The 6,735-nt window shown below is 33.9% G+C and overlaps 2 long non-coding RNA genes across 22 annotated transcripts in view; both read right to left on the bottom strand.

Moving 5' to 3' along the window:
- Positions 1 to 5,758, bottom strand: part of LOC118166607 — a 137,019-nt gene extending 131,261 nt beyond the window's left edge. For all 17 annotated transcript variants that reach the window (XR_004750611.1, XR_004750618.1, XR_004750621.1 and 14 more), the window contains exons 1-3: positions 5,685 to 5,758; positions 4,161 to 4,368; positions 3,473 to 3,605 (exon numbers count right to left, since the gene is read on the bottom strand). This is a non-coding gene — a long non-coding RNA (uncharacterized LOC118166607). The remainder of the gene's footprint in view (positions 1 to 3,472; positions 3,606 to 4,160; positions 4,369 to 5,684) is intronic.
- Positions 5,759 to 6,652: 894 nt separating this feature from the next.
- LOC118166609 overlaps positions 6,653 to 6,735 on the bottom strand; it is a 21,730-nt gene continuing 21,647 nt past the window's right edge. For all 5 annotated transcript variants that reach the window (XR_004750624.1, XR_004750629.1, XR_004750625.1 and 2 more), the window contains one exon: positions 6,653 to 6,690. This is a non-coding gene — a long non-coding RNA (uncharacterized LOC118166609). The remainder of the gene's footprint in view (positions 6,691 to 6,735) is intronic.

Genomic DNA, 6,735 nt, shown 5'->3' with positions numbered 1-6,735 from the left:
AAAAAAAAAAAAAAAAAAAAAAAAAAAAAAAAAAAAAAAAAAGTCAGCCATACATACACACTGAGTGAGTGAGTATTTTGGAAAGCAGTGAAAAACAAGAATTTGAGAGCCCTGGGAAATAAATAATAAGCAGAAGGTTCCTCTTTAACAGCCACAAATATTGTATGTGGAATATAAACTAGTATCTTTTTTTTTTTTAGCATATTGAGAGGTTATGTTACTCTTTTAGGTATCACTTGCATGGATGTTTCTGTTCTCTTCTATTTATGTGACCTGCCTTCTTGGTGAGTCTGAAACATCCCTCCAGAGATGTTACTTCTCACTAGTTACATCCTCCACAGCCACCTCCACACATGACATGTTTAATCTGAAAGTAACAAAAAGTGCCAGGTATTTTGAGTTGTTGCAAATATTTTCATAATGATAAAAATGTTTCTCCTTTGCCAAGAAAAACCTGCTCTTTGCCCTCAGAATATTTAATAAGAAATGGCACTGAAATAAGATCAACTTTGTCTTGGGGCCAATAGTGGGGAAAAAAAAACAGCCTCTGATTAGATTAACTTTTTGTGTCAGTCTCCTTTCTCTGGAATAGCCTAAATTAAATCCCAAGATCCAAACACAATAGAATTTGTAGGTTTCAAGATGAATATCAACATATTACAGCTCAGGAATGTTTCTTATTGCATAGAAACTTCAGTTTGCATCCAAGCTGTTTTAAAGCTCTGTGCAGACTGTCCTGTCCCCTCATTCCTCTTAAATCCATGAATATGAAGTAGGCTATAGGATTAGAAAGTCATTTCATCAGACTCCTTGGGCTGGAACAGAAGCTCCCGTGTCTGTAAGGTGTAAGTTATAAATACACTAATGAACTGGATTTGTCCAATACAGAACGAAACACTGTTCATCTGTATTTCTATTAAAATATTCAACAAAATAGTACTGAATATAAACTTTTGATGGACAAATTAAACAATTTTTCTAGATTTAATTATACACTTTCAGAATTTAAGAAATGCATAAATATAAAAATAATTTGGCCCAATGAACAGAAAGGACAGAATATACCATGATGTATATCCATGATGTACTTTCATGATGTACACATGATCTTTGTGGGAAATAGACCCATTTAAAGGTAGAATCTATAAATGCAGAGAAGTAATTGATATATATATATATTTAATATACTCGAAAGACATTTCAATCCTCTTCCACAAGTAGTTTTCAAAATTTGCCAATGTCAAACTGCTGTCTGAAAGGATTCCTTGTCTTTTAAGCACTTGGAAATATACAGAACTAGTGTCTGGGCTTTGCCTGTTACTAAAGTCCTCCAAAAACAGATTAGTTACTCTTCTAGGGAATAATTAGATTCTGACATATTGGAGCTATACATGCCATTTTCCTGCTTCTTGAAAATGAAAGCTCCAGTCAGAGCACTTAACCAACTTGAGTGCTAGAGTCTTTCTTGGACGTAAAGTCTAAAACATACTGCAGCAAGAACCTGCTAATCTGCCTACAAGTTCGCATTAGCTTCTTACTGTTACTTTCAATAACTGAAAGTCACGGTGCAGGCTCCATAAAAATCTGATTTATGCAAGTTTAATAAGCCTCATTTCAAGTTATTTCTCAGATTTTCATGGTCTGGTTATCTTGGAAAGCATGTAGAAAAGAAAACAAAAATGCTCAGAAACCCAGCATTCTTCCAGCAGATGGAAAACAAAGGCAAAACAGTAATTTTCTCTACTGTGATGGAGAGAGAAGTCAACATTCTGCGTGGTGCAATGCCGTAAAAACTAACATAGTGGGAAACACTTCTTTGTCATATAGAAGCTCGACATTGTATTAAGAGATAAGCTTTTAATTAAATTGGACTTCCTGAGAAGCTGCTAAAGACTATCTCAGTGCTATCCTGCTGACAGGGCCATCAATTGTGGCACTGACAGCAAGTGGGCCTATAGCTCAGAGCACTGAAGTGTTTTCCATTTCCCCAGTATTAATTTCATAATCCAAATATGAACTCAGTTTTATTATATGCAAAACCTATCACTCCGTTCCTGAATGAGACCATACAATTCATGTCAAAATTCAGTAATGCTGTACAACTAAAATCAGCACTCAGAGAGCATTGTAGTCAGAAGGGTGGAATCAGACTTTGAAGTTTAATATCATCAACTTTTTACTTCAATAATTATTTAGTTAGTGAATTGAAATTGTCAATGTGCAAGTTATGACCAAGTGCCAGGAGCCACTATAGACCTGTCTAGAAAGTGTTACTGATAAAGAAAGGACTGTAAAAATCATGGTTAGACAGTAGAAAAGCTGTAGCTTGATCTTGCCTGGGAAGCTGCACTGCTGTAAATACTGAGATGCCTTAAGATTGGAAATCAATGATGAGTGTGGTACAGATCTAAACCTGTGAGAAAACAAATATCAGATATCCAAACAGAAAACAGCTCTACTGAGCTGTTCATACTGGGGCTTGCAATTCTTTTCTTTGTGTTCCTAGTTTTTCTTTTGTTCTGTTTCAGCATTTATTGAGTAATTATCCTTTAATATCAGAGTACCACAAGCTTATATGTATTTCTTAAAATATTGTCAACGTGCCTTCTTTATTGATATAAAACTATGGGAAATTACATTACATGTAGTTAGGAGCCATAATAATACTCATCTAATGCACTGTATAAGCTGTTTTTCTTCTCAAAGCCTACACACTTCTTTTGTTTCCCTTTGTTTGCTGTTTACTGCTATTTTCTACTTCTGGTTTTATTTGGATTAAAATTTCTTTAGAAAACAGACAGCATCACTGTCTACGTTTGTTTATACTCTGATACAAACAGCAGAACAAAATAAAAAGTTATCTCATATAAACATGAAGAGTGGAGGATTTTTTATGCTTATTTATTCTTCCAAAAGGAATGCTTGAATTTTTAAAGACCCAACAATAAATAATTTTGGATTTGTGTTTCCAGATACTTATTTCACCTTATTTTCCCTCCCAGTCTCAGGCAGTCAGCTAAATGGACTTCACTCAGAAGTGCCTGATTCAAGACACAAACAGACCCTACTCTATTGCACAATACCACAGCATCCACTTCCAACACAGGTTCATGCTTCCTCCTCTCAAGGAAGCTATGTCTTCTTTCCAGTATGCTTTTCCAGTGAAACAAGCCTCAGGAGATAACAATGGAAATACCTTAGCTTTCTTTAGCATATACAAACCTCTGATGGTTAAAAGATTCAGTAAGATCAAAGTATACACACCCCTTTACTTTATATCCTTTGCTCCATCTATACTACCTCTTTCCATGACTGGTGCACAGAAAATGTATTGCCTCCTTTTTTACTCATAATGTTCTAATGCCACTAGGGCCTCATTCAATTTACTTCTTAAATAATTTTTGTAAGACCCAACTGTTGTTCCTTCTGTTAGAAAAATGGATATTGTCATACAAATTAGTGTATGACTCACCATGAGCAACAAGTCTATTGACCGCATAGGTTGTCAGGCATTCTTAGATAATAGATGGGTTAAATTGCTTCTCAGTCCTTTGACTTTAGAGAATGTGGTTGTCATGACGTAAGTTGACTTCATAGCAAATGATCTGAAAAAAAAAAGTCACAGAAAAGAAGTAATAACTCCAGTGTTATACAGGAAGTATTCATACGGTAGTTCTGAGGTCCCTCAACTCCAGGCCAATGTCTTAATCACTCATTCCTTCCTTCCACAAGATGGCTTAGAAAACAAATATGGTAAAGAAAATTAAAAAGTCTTTTGAAATCCAAATAACAAGTCGGAGCCAATGAATATAACTTTACCTTCAATCTTTCCCAAAGATTCCTGTAAAAAATATTTTTCTTTTTGAAGATAATGATCACCAAATCTAAAATTTTTGGTGTTATCTAAAATATTTGCAAGTTGTAAGTGCTGCATGTATGAAGATGGCAAATTGTTCTTATTCATGCTGCATTTTTGCTTAGGACATTGTGCACAAACCAGATGCAGTATTTCTTTCTGGCTAATTCTACTGAAACATAAAATAGTAAAAAGAAAGCATCTTTTAAGTACAATGTCTTTAAGCAAATGCCAATTGTTTTAACAGACAGTAATTAAGTATTGTTACATTTTTACTAGATTTAAGGTTTCTCTCAAATCTTACTTGCTTATTTCTCTTATTTGAAACAGAGACATTTTGACAATTTGTGCTTCTAAATTAGTCATGCTTATCACTCAATATATTCACTTAGGACTTTTTTGTTTAAGTGGTAATCCTTGACGGTTCTCAAACTGGAATCATATCCATTACAGACATGTGTATCCTGTGCATGTTCTCCAACTAGAGATTAACAATTATTGGCATGGGGTTCCTGAAATAAAGAAAACAGATATCAATTAAATGATTGAAAATTTAATTCTAAGTCAAGAATTAGATAACATAGTCATTTCCATACATTTTTTTTATTTTTTTTTTCTTCCCCAGTTCTTGGTTTGCAAAAAATTAACTTAAGGATGGTAGTTTCTTTTTCACAGAGTGATTTGATTTCATCTTACTCATGTCTAGAATACATTCCTATAATTTTTCATACCTTACATAAAGAAACCATTCTTCTATTAAAACAATAAAAAGTGGTTTCCAAATACATTTAAGGTTTTAACTTTTACTGTACTCTTCTTGATTTCCAAACATAATTTTATTTCACAGTACATTAATTTCTATTACACACTTTTGTACTTTATCATTAACACCCTTTCATTATTTCAATAAACGAAACTAAATATAGTGTTGGCTGTTTGGCTCCATGCTTCAATGATCTCACCATGATTCAGACAGCTTTAGGACAATCAAATAAATGAAAACAACACACCATTGTTTTAATTATATTTATTGATTCAAGAGTCTTTAAATCTGTGTTGTTTTTTATTTATTATTATTGAACAATAATGTATTTATGTCTATAAATTGATTAATGGATTGCCATTTTATCATGCAATAACAAAATCTATAGCTGATTAAGTAATGTGATTCTTGATAGCTGATTAAGTAATGTGATTCTTGTACAAATTAGCTATATTATGTATGCCAAACACATCACATTCCCCATTTAACAGAAGAAGACGCTTGCCAGGAAATCTTTTTATCATTAGCCCTTCTCAAGTGTAATACAGCTATTAATGAAGGAGCAGGACACTTCAAAGAGGCAACATTTCAAAATGCAGCTAGGCATCCTAGATAGGCATCATGTTCTGATATATGCAGTGCCCTTCAGATGTTGTTCAGAGTATATTACATTACACCAGTTAGTGGACAAGTCAGTTTTTATTTTTTTTCCTCAAATACACAATCTCTTAACACAATTTGAAATAATGAAGATGATTTACCGTATATTAAAAATATATGCTCACTTACAGAGAGCTTGTAATTCCTTTACATGTTATGACTAATTTCTGCAAGAGTAACTGCTTACCAATGTGAGCAGGAGATGTGAGAAACTTACCTCCTCAATACCAGAGTAGCTGATGCTAAGAGCTCAGGGAAACTTGCTCTGCCTTCAAGAAATCAGAACATGCAATGGTCCCAAGAATGGATAAGATCCCTTTCTGCTTCTCAAGTGATTTCTGCTCTTCTCCTACGCACTGACCTCTTTAGATGGTAAGCTCTCTGCCATTACTATATCTCACCTACCTCTTCAGGAAGAAAACAATGTTTTCCTCTTGATGGAAGTCTTCATGGAAGTCAACAGAGTCATTAAAGGCCACCCAAAGATAGAACACAGGTGATGGAGTCCCTGGGGCAATCCTATTTTTCAAGGCAGCATTTTAAACTCCAGATTTCTAGGTTTCAGTTTAATGGGTTTTAGAGCAACATTTTGGCAGTTTTGAGTAAGCTCCGGTGGAACAGTGATTGAAACTTTAAGATTTCCTTCTAAAAATTATATACTTATGTCCATAATCAATGAATTGTCAATTTTGTCAAATAACCACATCTGTTACTGGCTATTTAATGTGTTTCTTGTATTAATCAGCCAAATTGCACATGCTTCTAATGCATTTGCTTATCAACTACACAAAGCATGGCATATACCAAAATGTCCAATATATATCCCACAATGCAGTTCTTGCTGGTCCATAAAAAAACTGAAGTTGACTCAAAACTTTTATAGTAAACATATATTAAGTACATTTTGGAGGAATGAATAAATATACATACACGACCGCACTGTTCCAGAGGGGATAAAAAAAAAAAAATGAAAAATTTTCTCTCTAGAGGATGCAAGAATATTTAATTTTTGTTTAGAGGACCCTCCATGTGTTTCTCAACCAGTGTCATTGTGCATAGCAGATTCTGGCTGGAGGGCACTGCTGATTCCACTGGTATAACTTAAGGAACACAAAGATAATGCTAACTTTCACAGGATTCTGCACTGGGCTTCAACCAGAGGAATAGAAATATCAAAGGTTTTGTTTTTGTTTTTATTGAAAGATATCTCTAATAGGTCCGGTAAAACTTTGGCCAGGAAGAGTCAAAGATCTTTACTTTTTTCTACTTTTCACAAAGTAAAGACACCAGATATTTTAGGAAACCAAACTAAAAAGGAAATGTTGTCTCTGACTGGCAGAGTCACACAGAAGGAACAAACAGAAAAGGACAATAGTGTCCTCTTGGATGAAGAGAGCAGAGTGCTTATATCCTAGGGAAAAAAAAAAAAAAAAAAAAAAAAAAAAAAAAAAAAAAA

The sequence above is a fragment of the Oxyura jamaicensis genome, chromosome 4 (assembly GCF_011077185.1).
Source record: "Oxyura jamaicensis isolate SHBP4307 breed ruddy duck chromosome 4, BPBGC_Ojam_1.0, whole genome shotgun sequence".
NCBI lineage: Eukaryota > Metazoa > Chordata > Aves > Anseriformes > Anatidae > Oxyura > Oxyura jamaicensis.
This window is presented reverse-complemented; position numbering and strand designations above follow the sequence as displayed.